Below are 16,482 nucleotides of genomic sequence, written 5' to 3'. Positions count from 1 at the left end.
CAGTTTTTTCTCCCTGACTGTATTCACACCCTTGGCCATCTCATTGTGAGTGGGGTGACTGTTCATCCCTCAATAAGCAACTCAGCCAGCTAACTTTCTTTGGTTAGTGGGATGTTAGCTGACCTGACTGACACAAGCCAAGTCTTGAAGAAGGTGTCTGTGGCTTGCTAACACTGTGGACATCACCACGAGAATATCTTTGGGCTAGCCTGCTGGAGGATGTGAGAAAGTGGGCACAGCCAGAGTCACCCTGCTTATGCCCAGTCACCTGGATCAGGCAATGGCCAGCTGACCCCCAGTTGTGTGAACTGGTCCAGCAAAGGTTGGCAGAACTGCTAAACCAATCCTCAAATCACCCCAGATGCATGAGCAATAAACACAACATTCTCTCCAATGCAGCAATGCAGTGTTATTGTCACAATAGACAAGGACACACTACCAAGTCCTATCCTAAGCAACTTCTCTTCACATATATAATATTAAAAAAAAAAAAAAAACTAAAGAGACTATTTGGAGTGGCTGAGCATCTGCCTTTGGCTCAGGTCATGATCCCGGGGTCCTGGGACTGAGTCCCACATCAGGCTCCCTGCATAAAGCCTGCTTCCCCCCTGCCTGTGTCTCTGCCTCTCTCTCCATGGCTCTCATGAATAAATAAAAAAACCTTTTTTAAAAAAAAAATAATAAACCCTTAAACAGACTATAAGGGTAGAATAGTCTAGAACAAAAAGGTATGGATATCTTTTGGTCAAATTTTGCAAGTATGCCAGGAATCTCCTATGCTGTTGATGGTGAATGAGAAAAAGTTTTATACCCACATTGTTTGACAAGATGGATTGATTAATACCATCAGAACTTTCATTAGGATAAAAAGGATAAAAGCCAGTGACAAGTCTGATGCTTTTCTGACTTAAATAAATTCAGGTAGGTGTCTTAAAGAAAAATTGGAGTTTATTGTTTGTTTGAAGTGCAGTTAGGTGATATAGTTACAAGGCATTGGTTCTCAACCCTGGCTGCATATCAGAAGCACAAGAGGAGGGTTCCAAAAATACCCATGTTCAAGCCCATCCCAGACCCCCTGCACCGGCATGTCTGGGAATGAGGCCCAGGTTTATACATTGTTTAACAGCCCTTCGGGTTTTCTAATATGCAGGCCAGGCTGGCAGATATTACCCTAAGAGGAATGATTGCATTATATAAGAGATAATGCTAAACATTTCATTCTGACCTCAAAAAGTAGGTTTCTTACAAGAGTAGGCTTCTACCCTTTTTTTGCAAAAAAGGTAGTGGTCGGTCAGTTCTTTGGTGACAAGGTACAGAGCAGAATGATTTAAAGACTTGAAACATATGGACACTGGAAGGTCTTCCAGAGTAGTTAGAGCTCACTGTCTTGTGAACATTGTTGGCATGTAGGTTTTATTTAAGTTTTTATTTAAATTCAACTTAGTTAACATATAGTGTAATATTAGTTTCAGGTGGACAATATAGTGATTCAGCTTCCATACATCACCTGGCACTCATCACAAGTGCACTCCTTAATCCCCATCACCTATTTCACCCCCCACCTCTCCTTTGGGAACCATCAGTGTGTTCTCTAGAGTGAAAAGTCTGTTTCTTAGTTGGCCTCTTTCTCTCTCTCTTCTTTTTTTTTTGTTTCCACATATGAGTGAAATCATACGGTATATGTCTTTCTCTGACTGACTTACTTCACTTAGCATAATACTCTCTAGCTCCATCCACAGCATTGCAAGTGGCAAGATTTTTTTTTCCTTAGATATTATTTGAGAGAGGGAGAGAGCACCAGCAGGAGAAGGGGCAGAGGGAGTGGGAGAAGCAAGTTCTCTGCTGAGCAGGGAGCTTGATGCGGGGCTCAATCCCAGGACCCCAGGAGCATGACCTGAAGTGAAGGCAGACACTTAACTGAATGAGCCACCCAGGCGCCCCAAGATTTCATTGCTGAGTAATATTCCATTATGTGTGCATATCTGCTCATTTGTTAATTGGATTGTTTGTTTTGAGGGTGTTGAGTTTTAGAACTCTTCATATAGTTTGGCTATTAACCCTTTATCAGATTTGTCATTTGTAAATATCTTCTCCCATTCTGTAGTTTGCCTTTTAGTTTTTTTTTTTATTGTTTCCTTCCCTTTGCAAAGCTTTCTATTTTGATGAAGTCACAAGAGTTTATCTTTGCTTTTGTTTCCCTTGTGTCAGGAGACATTTCTAGAAAGAAGTTGCTGCAGCTGATATCACAGAAGTTACTGCCTGTATCCTCCTCTAGGATTTTGATTTCATGTCTCACATTTAGGTCTTTCATCTATTTTGAATTTATTTTTGTGTATGCTGTAAGAAAGTAGTCCAGTTTCATTCTATTGCATGTGGCTGTCCAGTTTTCCCAGAAGCATTAGTTGAAGAGACTTTTTCCTACTGGATATTCTCTTCTTTGTCAAAGATTAACTGACCATACAGTTGTAGGTTCATTTCTGTGTTTTCTCTTCTGTTCCATTGATCTCTATATCTATTTTTGTGCCAGAACCATACTGTTTTGATCACTATAGCTTTGTCATATAACTTGAAGTCCGGGATTGGCATCCTCCAGCTTTACTTTTCTTTTTCAATATTGCTTTGGCTATTTAGGATCTTCTGTGGTTGCATACACATTTTAGGATTGTTTATTCTAGTTCTGTGAGAAATGTTCTTGGTATTTGATAGGTATTACATTAAATGTTTAGGTTGTTTTGGCTAGTATATTGTTCTTCCAACCCATGAAGATAGAATGTCTTTCCATTTCTTTGTGTCATCTTGAATTTCTTTCATCAATGTTTTATACTTTTCAGAGTAAAGGTCTTTCTTTCACCTCCTTGGTTAGGTTTATTCATAGGTTTCTTATGGTTTTTGGTGCAATTGTAAATGGGATTGACTCCTCAATTTCTCTTTGTGTTGTCAGCATATGTTTTGATCTAATAATTTCTACCTGTCTTGTTCAGTGTAGCACACAGTTCAATAATCTTGTAACTTTCAAAAGCTTTTCATTAACAATTGCTCCTTAAGCCCCTCAGTCTCCTTCCCCCAAGAATGTACTAACCAAAGCTGAAGCAAAGAAAAGTATAGTGCTTCTATAAATCAAAAACTCCCACAAAGATTATGGGTTTGGAAAATGGTAATTATGATTTCTGCCTCCATAGCAAGTTGAACTACTGTTTGAATACTTTAAGTGGTAATATTGCTTGCTAGCATAAGAATTCTCGTTTTTTTAAAAAAAGATTTTTATTTATTAATGAGAGACACAGAGAGGCAGAGACACAGGCAGAGGGAAAAGCAGGCTCCCTGCAGGGAGCCCGACGTGGGACTCTATCCCAGGTCCCCAGAATCAGGTCCTGGGCTGAAGGCACGGGCTGAAGCCTGTGCTAAACCGCTGAGCCACCCAGGCTGCCCAAGAATTCTAGTTTTAAGTTCAGATAGGTTTAGATTCAAAATCTGGTTTTATCACTAATTTTGGTTTTGTCATTTTAAAAATGGAGATAATAGTTAATGGTCAGTTGCTCATGAGGTTGCTGAATGTATTAAATAACATGTCGCAGAAAAGTGTCCTTCACAGTTCTTGGCAGACAGTAGTACTCAATACATGTTATCTATAATAATGATAATAGTTATTTTAATTACTATTATATCATAAGGCAATCATTCTATTTTATATTGCTTGGCAGCTCTGTACGATATTTAGGCCATTATATATTTTCTCAGAACTTCCAGTGACTGCAGTCATATTCTGAAGTACTGGGTGTTAGGACATTGACATATGAATTTGAGGCAGGAGCACAATTAAGCCCATAACAAAAAGCTTTGGAATCTTCTCCCAGAGTATGAAACCAGAGCATAGTGACCAAGGACAGAACACAGCTAGAGCTGATTCATTGAGGTAGGGTTTCTTTGAGCGTCTTTCCATTAGTACCCAGGGCTGCCCTGACTTGACTTCTGTCCTTCGTGAGACTTGGTCCTTTGCTTTCTCTTTTTTTATGAGCAATCCCCATTCCACGTGATGCACTCTTTTCTTTTCCCTTTAAGCTAGCCAGAGTTAATTTCTATTGTTTGCAATAAAAAAAACAAAACTAAACAAAAAAAAAACCTCTGACACATACCCTGAAGTTTGTTCCCCAAGTGTGGACTCTAGACAACTTGTGCCGAAAGGTGGCATCACCCTTTGGAAGTCCTTGTGACCAGAACCAACAAATTCCCAATTTGAGTTGGACCAAAAGAAAACTCCCTATATCCCTGGGTGGCGCAGCGGTTTAGTGCTGCTTTGGCCCAGGGCGTGATCCCGGAGACCCGGGATCGAATCCCACGTCGGGCTCCCCGTGCATGGAGCCTGCTTCTTCCTCTGCCTGTGTCTCTGCCTCTCTCTCTGTATGTCTCTCATGAATAAATAAATAAAATCTTAAAAAAAAAAAGAAAACTCCCTAATTGTGTATGTGTGCAGATATTTTACTTTATGAGTGAATTAAATTACTTATATGCTTAATAATAATTTGTTCAAAGAATATATGCTGGGAAAGGATTAGGAGAAAGTGCTCTTTTTTAAAAAAAATTCTATTTATCACTGAAAAACCTTATTTTTTTTGGTTTAGTTAACAATTGTGAAAGTTCCCTTATGAAGACCAGGAAAAAAGTTGGGCTAAACGGACAGAACACAAATTCTCTGGTAAGAAATGTGTTGCTTGGTAATAAAAGGTTTCAGTGAAAGTCAAACCCATAATGCTTGATTTACAGGGTGGCTCTGACAAAGACTACTATTTATACTCAATGTTCATCCTCTATCTCCCCTTTTTATGGTATTAGACTATTTTAGTTGGGTCCATGGCCACCCGGAATAAAGGTGACATCTTCCAGCCTCTCTTGCAGCCAGTTGTGGCCATATGACTATAGCTATTGGATGAGTTACATGGACAGTTTTATGGTTTGTACCCTCCCCTTCTCTTTTATTCCTTGCCATGACTAATTATGGATCTAGTGGGCTCTATTAGACAATGCAGACAAGGGCAACATCTAGAAGAGCACTAGGCCAAGAGAGAAGGAACATGGCCATCTGCTGATTTTATGGGACAGACCCTTGGCACCACCTTGAATACTAAGATCCTTAGTATTGGAGAAAAATAAGCTTCTCAAAAAAAAAAATAAGCTTCTCTGTTGTTTTAGGCTCTGTATTTTGGTTTAACCTGCAACAGTATCTATGTCCTATCTGATATAGTGGCCATTAATATGCTTTTTATCCTTGATTAAATATGGGGGTAATAGAGCAGCCCGGGTGGCTCAGTGGTTTAGGCCGCCTTCAGCCCACGCTGTGATCCTGGAGACCCGGGATCGAGTCCCACATCAGTCTCCCTGCATGGAGCCTACTTCTCCCTCTACTTCTCTCTCTCTCTCTCTCATGAATAAATAAATAAAAATCTTTAAAAAAATATGGGGGTAATAGTGGTAAATGGGACTATAACCAAATTAGAACTGTTGGTAATGAGTTGTATTCAACATGCTCAGTGAACGATGAACATGTACAATATTCACTTTTATCATATGTTGAAAGTGAGAGGAAGGCCCTCAACTTCAGTAAGAAATGTTATATTATATATTTCAATTCCTCTTAAAAAATGCTAGCAAAGAGCATTGCCATGATTTCAAGAGGTTTGCCAAAGTAGCTTGTATTGCAGTATAGTGGGTTTTGTTAATGGCCTGATCCTATCACTTCAGAGCCAAAAACAACTTAATTTCTTGATGTTTAAGAGAAAAAAAGAGAATTTCTTAATAAAATCAAACTCTGGTGCAAACAGCTCTATCATGCTGTGTATAAGTCCTTTCAAACATCAAATACTCAATTTTCTTCCATCTTCAGAGGAAAAAAATAATGACATCATATTGGGCACATTATAAAACCACATACATATGCTGTAACAGAAGTGGGAATGCTTTTCAGAGTCAAATGGAACCAAAGAATGGAAATCATTTGCCCCTAACTTCCAACTCAAAGCATACAACAGTCCAGCTCTTGAGTGTGGTATGTTCCTTGATTTGGTCTTTGACAGAATGCTGAAAGTAGTCCTCAATTGGAAGTTTGTCCATAATTTCAATCCAAATATCCAGAGCCATTTGTCAGATCCATAAAACATTTTCTGCCAGTTCTGATGACCTATAATTGTGAGTTAGCATTTTTTTTATCTAATAGAATAAAAAATGAAAAATAAAACCATTTGAACTTGGAATCTAATCTAGCACTTTAGCTATCCATTTTTGAGGTTGATGTCAATTTTTGGTGAAAAGATTTCAAATCTTAAAATCTTTCTAACAATTACATAGTTTCTCTTTAATATTCTCATGAGTGTTCTTTTAAAAATTACCTAAAATGGATGTCTCCTATGTACATCTAGTGTCTAATAAGAGCATCTTGTGTTCCAAAAGTCAAGGAAAACCTTTTTTTCAGAGTTTACATTTTCAGATTCTTTAGGGCTAAGATTCTTAACTGGGATCCATGAGTGAATTTATGAGTCTATGAGCCCACTCACTGAAATTACATCAAAATTTTGAGGATGCAGAGCCATAGCTTTCATCAGATTCACACAAACATTCATAACCCCCAAATAGACTAAGAGCTTATAAGATATTGGATAATAGATACTAAATAAGTGTTTAATATAACCTGGCTCCATACCATTAAAATATTAAAACAGTTCAATCCTTTTGCAATGATGAAAGCAAAATATCTATTGCAACAGCCCACAGTTTTCAAACCTTATTATTTTTCCTCAGTTGTACCAAGTCTTGATACTGTGATACTGAAGCCAGAGCCCTGCAGTGGCTGCTTAATGGAGAATATAACTCAAGATTGGAATAAGAGTTTGATGTTTACTGCATCAGTTTCAAAGTCCAGCTGTAAATATACTATAGTTGAGAAACAGAGCAATATAATCTTTTCAAGCTTGAAAAAACAGTGATGCATAGCCAAATACTTTGAACTGTTTGCTTAAGAACAAATCTATTTCAAGATTTGATTACCACTAACTCAGACTTTTCATCACTAAGTCCTTTCAATTCCATATCATGTGTTTCAAATTTTGTCTGCATAACTTATTTTTGTTCTACTTTTCTGTCAAAAACAATGTGGAAATCCCAGGTTATATAATTGAGGACTTGGAGAGGCCATATACATCTAGCCAACCAAAATAAAATGAAAGCTATTATCATGAAACATGCTTAAGGAAGTGTATCCTTTGTTCGGGTAAAGAGTGCCAACATTTGTGATCTTAGAATGAAGTCAAAGGAAACTAAAATGGGTTTTCCTTAATGCAACCATGTGCAGAATCACTCTTTACCAAACATATGATCCATAAAAATATTTGTGCATATTTAGATACCCATGAGAACAAATCAATTTCAAGTAAAATAATAATGTATTTTTTTATAATATACCTGGAGGCTGAAGTCATCCCATTCATCTTCCTTACTTGGGTTTATTATCCTACACATTTGATAAGTCAAGTGGAAGCCTCTCTGCACACCCTCTCTGTATATAGAGCAGACACCAAACTGCTAATTTCTTTCTTCCTCCTTCCTTGTGTCAGGTTGACCATGCAACACATTTGAATTACTGTTAGAAGGTAAATGTTGCATGGCTTTGAACCAATATCTCTCCTGTCTATAGAATTTTAAATTCACATGTGGGTGTTCTAGAAAGAGGAGGTTACCAATGTGTAGAGTTGTGAAGAGTCACCAAGGAAGGCAATTTAGATTTCTTTGTGGAGGGGTCAAGAGAGTAGGAGATTTTTCTGATAGGTACCTGATGGAATAAGGAAAACATTTCTCTATGGGGTGGCAGTGGAGAAAGGCTGACCATTACTGGACTGGCTATTGTATAAAATTGCCACAAAAATGCTTAATAAAGAGAAAATGAACAGCATATGGACTCTGGTTGAGGCTTCATGAAAACATTCAGGGAAAGAAAGAACAAAGGGCAATCTTTCCAATGTATAGAAGAAGTAAGATGTTTTCCTAAGTTTTTCTATCACTGTCAGCATTTGGGATGGAAATATGCTGTAGGAAAAAGATTAACTCCAGTTTGCTTAGAAAGAATTTTCCCTGAAAATAATCCTGTGTGTTTTTAATATGTCGGGTTACATTGCCAATCAGTTCTATTTGGTAATTTTCAGTATGATTTCTTTTTAACCCATGAATTATTTAGAAGTAGGTTTTAAAATTTCTGAATTTATCAATTTCTTGGCTCTCTTTAGCTATTGATTGCATTTGTAACTTTGTTGCATTGTATTTTTGAGTTGTGTTTGTGGTCAAGTGGTGATCAGTTTTTGAAAATGTTCAATGTGTGCTTGAAATTAATATGTATATGCCATATTTATTTATAGGACTGTATACATATACAACATATATATGTATACACACACATATATATGTTATGTCAAGCTTAATAATTCTGTTGTTCAGATTTTCTCAATTTCTACTTAATTTTGATCTATTCAATCTGCCTCTCAGAAAGGTATGTTAACCTTTTTCTGCTATGATCTATATGATTTTCCACTATGATCTAAATTGTTAGCCACCCCTTCCTGCCACCTCTTGTTTTTCTGCTTACTTTTTGGCATGTATTTTGAGGTTATGTTTTTAGGTGGATACATAATCAGAATAATTATGTCTTCCTGGTAAATTTATCACTAAGTAGCTCTTGATCTTTAATAATGCTGTTTTGTGCTTAAATCTGTTTAGTATACATCACCTTTTCTTTGGTTCCTATTTATCTGGTGTTGTGATCATCACTGGTTGCTCAACCAGCATCCATTTATCCCTCTTCTAGTAGAACCAGGACCTCAGTTTTGTTCAGGTAGCCACCTCTTTCTCACACAGCTAAGTGTCTCAGGAGAAGGTTTGTTTGGTTTAAGGGTGAATCCATTCTTTTTTTCAGTTGATAGATCATTAGGCGTGGGATTCAGTGCTGGCCAAAATGAAGTGTGTGGGTAGGTAGGGAGTCTTTGGGAAAGTGTCCTTCTTCTGAGCAAGAGCTGGGGTCTCTTATTTCCACCTGGATATTGCTGTTTCTGGTATGACACCCAGAATCGCTGCATCCATCTCGTTAGAAGCCTAAAAACCCAAACAGGGATGTCAGAGCACAGAGATGGAAAAGACCTGGGTCCTTTATACAACCATTTGCCTAATTTCTTCTTGCATATCCTTTTAATTTTTTATGTGTAACTTTCCTTCTAGTGCCTTATATAACCTGAATGAAGTTGATTAGCTTCAGACCTGAACACAGGTTTTTTTCTTAACCTCTTAAGAGGTACATTCTTCCATTTATATTCATTTACTAATATATTTGCTCTTCTGTCATCTTATTTTGCTGTTTTCAACTTCTTTTGCTTTTTAATCTTTTGTCATATATACTAACTTTTATCTATTTTTTTCTTGATAACTTTTGTAATCAGGGCAGCCCCGGTGGCCCAGTGGTTTAGTGCCGCCTTCCGCCTGGGATGTGATCCTGGAGACCTGGGATCGAGTCACACATCGAGCTCCCTGCATGGAGCCTGCTTCTCCCTCTGCCTGTGTCTCTGCCTCGCTTTCTCTCTCTGTCTGTGTCTGTCATGAATAAATAAATAAAATCTTTAAAAAAAACTTTTGTAATCATGTTTTCATTCTGCAAGCAGGTGCCTTTAAAATAAGAAAAATTCTCAATGTTCAATGCCAGTTTTATAAAAGCAAAAATTGATACAATTAAATGGTAGCAAGAATGAAATAAATCATATATATACATGTAATGAGATGTTGATAAGCAAATGAAGTGGTAATATTGATATTCACCTGGAAAAAAATTTTAAGAGATAATGATAAAAACAGTTTGTAAAATTCTATGTACAGTTGACCTTTTGTGACTTCCTATAGTTTGTTCCCATTCCCTTTATATTTAGCAGAAATTCTGTTATGTTTCTGGCATGTAACGCCACTTTTCCTAGTTTCCACATCTAGTTCAGGCTTTCTTCTATTTTTATCTTCCATTGGTCCTATCATTAGCCTGAGTGGTGGTGTAAGAATTAGAGTTTTTATTTCTTCTGTAAGTCTTTTTTTCCCTTTAGTGTTGGGTTTCATTCATTCGTTCCTTCAATAAATAATAGTGACTACCAACTAAGTGCCAGGTATTTAAGTGTTAAGGTTAAGTATTTATGCTTAATTGTAATATTTTATCATCTATAAACTAAAAACAAAAGAGGCTGGAAGATAGAAGGTGTTAGAAAATAAAAGCCCAATAAGGTAGCTTTGACTATGAATGAATAGGAGAGATAACTTCTCATTATGTATTTGTTGTTTTCCAACTGAGTAAGTAGAGTAGTGATCAGAAGAGAGTTCAAGGAAAGTAAGAGATTAGTAAATCTGAAGTTCCTCTTATTATTTTTTTTAAAGATTTCTTTATTTTTAAAGATTTCTTCCCAGCAAGTGGGAAGGGAGAGACAGAGGGTGAGAATCCCAAGCAGCCTCCCTGCTGCGCCCAAGAGCCCAACGCAGAGCTCAATGTCATGACCCATGAGATCATGACCTGAGCTGAAATCACTAATACTTAACTGAGCCACCCAGATGCCCCAGTTTAAAGCTGGTTTCAAGGTGTGAATCTTATTCTACAACTTACCAGGAAAATCCTGCCATGTCACTATGTAAGAAAATCAATAGCCTTTTAATTATCTATGCTTCAGTTTCCTCTGTAAAATGGGCTAAAAAAAATAGTGACCCTTCTAGGTCTAGCCTAAGGATTGAGTAAATACAGGCAAATGGAGTAATAATGACATAGCTATTATATATTATAATGATATTACATATTACTACATGATATTAATAAATTCTATTATATAATGATATTATATTAATATGTCAGGCACTTTGTACTTACTTTTCATATGTTAGCTAGCCCCTTTAATCCTCATGTACCCTATGAAGTCAGTGTGATCTTTCTTATTTTGCAGATGAGGTTTAGAGGCTTACTCAAAACATTTTCCCCAGGAAATAAATTTTTTTTCCCTAGAAATTTCAAAGATATGAAGACTAGTAATTACAGGGAAAAAAACCTGAAATTATGCTTTTTTAGAAGGCCAAAGTTATTGTTAATTTAAGAATAAATGTATCACCCACAGTTGTTCTCACCAATTACATTTTGTTGAAATGAAAATAGAATTTATTGAGATGATAATTGCATACGGGACAACTATTTGCATTGGAATGTTTTTGGTTTTATTTGGAATTGGGCAGGAAGCACAAGAACCTTTGTTTTGATTTAAAGATTTTATTTATTTATTCATGAGAGAGAGGCAGAGACATAGGCAGAGGGAGAAGTAGGCTCCCTACAGGGAGCCCGATATGGGACTTGATCCTGGGACTCCAGGATCACGCCCTGGGTGTGAAGGCAGGTGCTAACCCGCTGAGCCACCCAGGTGTCCCGCACAAGAACCTTTGACTCTGTGGAAGACCCATTGTGAGAAATGGGATTCACACTCTCACACATTTAGTGACACAATAACTGAGAAGAGGAGAAGGCTTTGTAGCACCTATTATGCTTTTTAATACATAGAATTGTTGCTTTTCTTTAAGAGAGAAATGCAAGAGATCCAAGCTAAGGTTTACTCCCTGAGAATGTTCTATAACCTGTCATGGTTTGTTACACAATAACCTGCCATTGTTTGTTTCTTAATATTTGCCTACTTATTCACCCAAATCAGAGCCCAGTCAAGGACAGTTTATTCCTGCTCCCCTTCTGTCACCTGCATTACCTGAAGCAGGCAATTTACTGGCTCCCTCCACTGCACACTTCCCCACTGAGTACCTGCTAGTGAGTGGTGGTGAGATGGAGTCTCCATGTTGTAGTCTCTACAGAACCCAATGAAATCAGCATAAATCCATTCCTTGCCTTGGTTCCTCAGGGATGGATACAGTTAAGTCTAAAGCAATCTATGTTGTCATTACCTGAGTCCGTTCAATCAGCGGAAAGCCCAGAGGTTTACTCAGTGGCTCGAGGAAGTGAAACTCTTTTGAATGGAGTGATGTGAGGATATGACCTTTGGAATTGCTGCAGCCCTTTTGCAACTATGAGGGAACCCAGCTGAGGAAGACAACATACAGTAGAGGGGACAGCCAACATAATTTCAGACAATAAAATTCAAACTATAATGGAAGTTTACTTGAAGATCACTCTACCTTTGGAGAGTGGTTACAAGGTCCAGTAAATTCCCTTTATTTTATTTTATTTTATTTTAATTTTTTTTTAAAGATTTTATTTATTTATTCATGATAGTCACACAGAGAGAGAGAGAGAGAGGGGCAGAGACACAGGCAGAGAGAGAAGCAGGCTCCATGCACCGGAAGCCCAACGTGGGATTGGATCCCGGGTCTCCAGGATCGCGCCCTGGGCCAAAGGCAGGCGCCAAACTGCTGCACCACCCAGGGATCCCTCCCTTTATTTTAAATGCCATTTTGAGTTAGGGTTTCTGCTTTCCAACTACATGCATCTTAGTCAGTGCTGACAGTGGTGTCAGACAACAGGCTTGTAGAGAAATGTATGAAATCCAGGACTGTTTATTTAGCCATATGGTAACATAGTCAATAATAACTTGGTTTTTATTATTGCAGCTGATTAACTGCTTCCTGATGTCTTTTGTGTGTACCCTACATTGTATTATCTTTCTCACTTTTGATGTGGTCCGTACACATTTGTGTTCCTTCTTTTTGTTCATCCTTGGTGATCTGGCTCAACATCTTTCCTTGGTTCTCTAAATTGCCTTTCAGAACTTTGCACAGTTCTGCTCCTCCAATTTGGCAGGCTTTTCCCTGTCCTGCACTTCCCATATAGTTTGTTCACCTGCCAAAATTGTTTGTTTAAAGAGCATCCAGCTCTTCTGGAATCCTTTCTTCCCATCAAGTCTTTTTTTTTTCCTCGTCAGTGCCCTACACTTGTTGAAATTTGCTTTCCCAGAACTGATTATTTTTCCCTCATCAGCTTCTTTCCTTTTCCTTAGGAAAGGAACTTTTTTTATTACTTTTACAGAAGCTTTAGTTCTCTTTTAAGTCTTTATTAACTCTGCCATTATTGAGAATTGATTTTAAAAGGACTTTTCCCTTATGATGCATTTTTAAGCAAGTAACTATCTCCAGTATATTTTAAATCTATTTCACAGTTTGTGGTTGACCCATTTTCTACAGACAATATCGGGGAAGTTAGAAACCTGTCTGATCACTACACTGGGGTATTTGGATTCCTGTCCTTGTATAATTCCAGTCCTTGTATAATCTGCTAAAATAGCTATAATTATCCCCCACCCCACTCCTAGCTCATCATATGCATACCTCTTTTCAAAGTGACTTTGTAGCTTTTTTGACCCATGACTTCAAATGCAGCAGAGGTGATGTACTAGTTTTTCCTAGGATTCAAGAAGCCTTGTATACATGTGCTTGTTCTCTTAGAACTTGGCCCAGCCTCCATGTGAACAAACACTGGTTAGCTTACTGGAGGATGAGAGACTCCATGGGAGATTCATGTCAGCTCATCTGTCCCAGGTGAGGCCCTAGACATATGAGAGCCCAGCTAGTAAAAGCAAAGCTAACCTCCCGATGATAGCAGATGCATGAGGGTGCCCAGCTGAGTCTAGTCCAAATTGCTGACCAGCAGAATTACTAGCTAAATAAGTGGTTGTTTGGAATGGTTTGTTAACCAACAAAAGCTAATTGATAGAGAAATATTTAAATCTCTGAGGATACCATCATGGAAGGAGAGTGCTAGGAATGAGGGAGGCTATGGGAAAGGAAAATTGGTGGTAAGGAAGAAAGAGCCCAACAGGGCAGGCAATGTCAGTCAGAGGTCAACTGTGAGAATGGCTGGGAGGCAGAGCTGAGGTTGGTATTACAGAGTAAGTTTTCTTTAGTCCTGCCCTAACCCCAGAATCTCCCACAAATGACTCCTACTCATGTTTGCCTTGGATGCGTGGTATTTTTCAGAATCAGAGAAAAGAGGTTGTGTTTCATATCTGCAATCACAAGGGTATGAAGGGAGGAAGGAAAGGGGAGTAGTTGCCAGAAGTGAGACTTAGGTTAACTGAACATCTAGAAGAACCAAGCAATGATTAGAATTGTGCAGTAAGGGGGATCCCTGGGTGGCGCAGCGGTTTGGCGCCTGCCTTTGGCCCAGGGCGCGATCCTGGAGACCCGGGATCGAATCCCACATCAGGCTCCCGGTGCATGGAGCCTGCTTCTCCCTCTGCCTGTGTCTCTGCCTCTCTCTCTCTCTCTGTGACTATCATAAATAAATAAAAAAATTAAAAAAAAAGAAAAAAAAGAATTGTGCAGTAAGTCAGAAAGATAGGTCCCACCCAAGAATTCCTGGAAATATTCAAAGTGTTGAGTTTTTTGTTCTATGTAGGTTCAAGCCAATTTTATCTAAATCTTAGTGCATAAGATCACCCGACAAACCAGAGAATGTTCAGTCACCAGGAGCCATCAGGTAATACAAGCTTCTGTCTATCAGATACGTTGTGTCTTCATTTGTTTCAAAAGCTTAAGGTGGCTACTGAAAACATGGTATGGCACACCAGTTCAGCTCTGGCATTGGTAAGAAGTCATTTTAATTAATTCATTGCTAATGTTTCTTTTAGTACATCTGGGATCAAAAGAGAAATCTGCTCACCAACCAATGTAAAAAGCCAGGCAACAGCAAAACAGGTGTGAAGTTAAAACTGAATTCTTGGGTGTGTTTGAGGTAGAGGGAACAATGCAGGCAAGATGTAGAAGCAGGACAGTACAGCATATTTGGGGAAGAGAAACAGTTTAGTCTGGCTGATTATAGTGGACAGTTGTTTGAAATACCATATGATGTATTTTTCCTCCCTATTATTTCCAGAGTTAGTATTTTTTATTTGTTTGTTCGGGTAGTTGGTTGTTTTGAAAACCCTGCAGCCTTCCCTCCATTAAACAAAGAAGATGAAGATAATTTTTTGCAGGGAAAGGGAGACTGAACACTGTCCAGAACAAAGTCCTCGCTCAGCTCTAAGTTTCAAACTAGATTTTTAAAATAAAGTCTGGAGATAAATAATAGTCTCAAAAAATTAGACTTTCAAATACTCTGCAGTGCTAGAAAATCAAAAGAGTGCTTTTGTGCAGTGATGGGGAGAGGGTATGAAAGAGAACTGGGGGTGCTGTTGGTGTCCACTCATTGATCTGTATGATCTTGATCTTATATGGATGTTTGCTGTGAGAACTTTAATTGAGCTACATACTCATAATTGTATAAATAACTGAATGAATAATCAATAGAAAAAAAATAGCCTTTCAAGCAATAGAGGAATGTTTTCTCAAATGTCTTGGAGCAGAGTTTTTATTTGAAGAACCAAAGTTTTGAGAGGTGGCCTCAGAGAAAGATGAAGAATACCATTAAAAAATGTGCCCAAACATAGAGGAGAATGAAAACCTTCTACTTTGGGAGGAGATGCCTGGGAATGCAAGGAAGAAAAGGGGAAGAGGTTGCTTGCAAGCTCTTGTCCCACTTGGAGTTTGAGGGAAACAAAACAATATTAGGGATAGCTTGAGTAGGGGCAAGCCTCAGACAAGTTCCTGTGTCAGCAAAGCATCCCAGAGGAAGATGCCCCAGCACACCTGGCTGGGAGGGACATCTAAGTTGGTGAGCTCAGAGCAGCCTCATAAGATCCTCTTACAGCTTTAAGATGCTGGGAAAGTTGCCGACACATCCCAGCCCTCCAAGAGGGCCCAGCAGTGTGGTGACCTGGATGCCAGAAGAGGCCAGGGGTCCTCAAGAGAAGCTGCTGAGATGAGGCCTTCCCTCTTGACTAGGATCCATGGAGGACTCCAGGCATCAGCACAGTTGCCAGCACAACACCCCAAACTCCAGCCACACATCAGCAGCCACCAACACAATATGCCCAGCGACCATGAGAGCCCAAACTCCCTGCAGTGTGACAGGGAGGCAGACTGGTGATGCAACCATCAGGGAAACATAACTTACCTAGAGGCTCCTCTATGCCTCCCAGGAATCCTCCCTGCCTACAAGGTGCCAGTGAGGGAAGCAGGTGAGAAAAGGGAGAACACTCAAGAAGTGGGCAAACCCTGAAAAATGCCAAAGTTAATCCAAAAGAGCTATTCTTCTAAATCAAGAGAGGCTGGACACTTTTATTTGGCAAAATCAAGTTTTTCAACCATCAGCAGAAAGGCATGTAAAAATTAAAGTTCTATGAATTTCTGCACATCAAGTCAACATATGTGATTTTTTTTTGTTGTTTTGGACCAGAGTACATGTAGAATATATTTGAAAGAGAATAGTGGGAGAGAAGACCGGTGAGGTAGATTGAAATTAGAACACAAAAGTATTCTATAAAGGAAGGGAAATCGAAGACATTTATGTTAGTTTCCTTGATCTCTGAATAGAAGGGCCAGGACTACATCTGATCATCTAAGAATATT

General features: G+C 38.6%; 1 long non-coding RNA gene across 2 annotated transcripts in view; it reads right to left on the bottom strand.

Annotated features, from left to right (window-relative positions):
* The window catches only part of LOC119879206, a 29,479-nt gene extending 18,380 nt beyond the window's left edge, over nt 1-11,099 (bottom strand). Inside the window, exon 1 of one of the 2 annotated variants that reach the window (XR_005387379.1) lies at nt 10,919-11,099. This is a non-coding gene — a long non-coding RNA (uncharacterized LOC119879206). Of the gene's footprint in view, nt 1-8,764; nt 9,182-10,918 lie in introns of those variants that run through there. The other variant, XR_005387378.1, reaches the window with a different exon arrangement.
* Between the last annotated feature and the right edge of the window lie 5,383 nt (nt 11,100-16,482).

The sequence above is a fragment of the Canis lupus genome, unplaced genomic scaffold, assembly GCF_011100685.1.
Source record: "Canis lupus familiaris isolate Mischka breed German Shepherd unplaced genomic scaffold, alternate assembly UU_Cfam_GSD_1.0 chrUn_S423H583, whole genome shotgun sequence".
Taxonomy (NCBI): Eukaryota; Metazoa; Chordata; class Mammalia; order Carnivora; family Canidae; genus Canis; species Canis lupus.
This window is presented reverse-complemented; position numbering and strand designations above follow the sequence as displayed.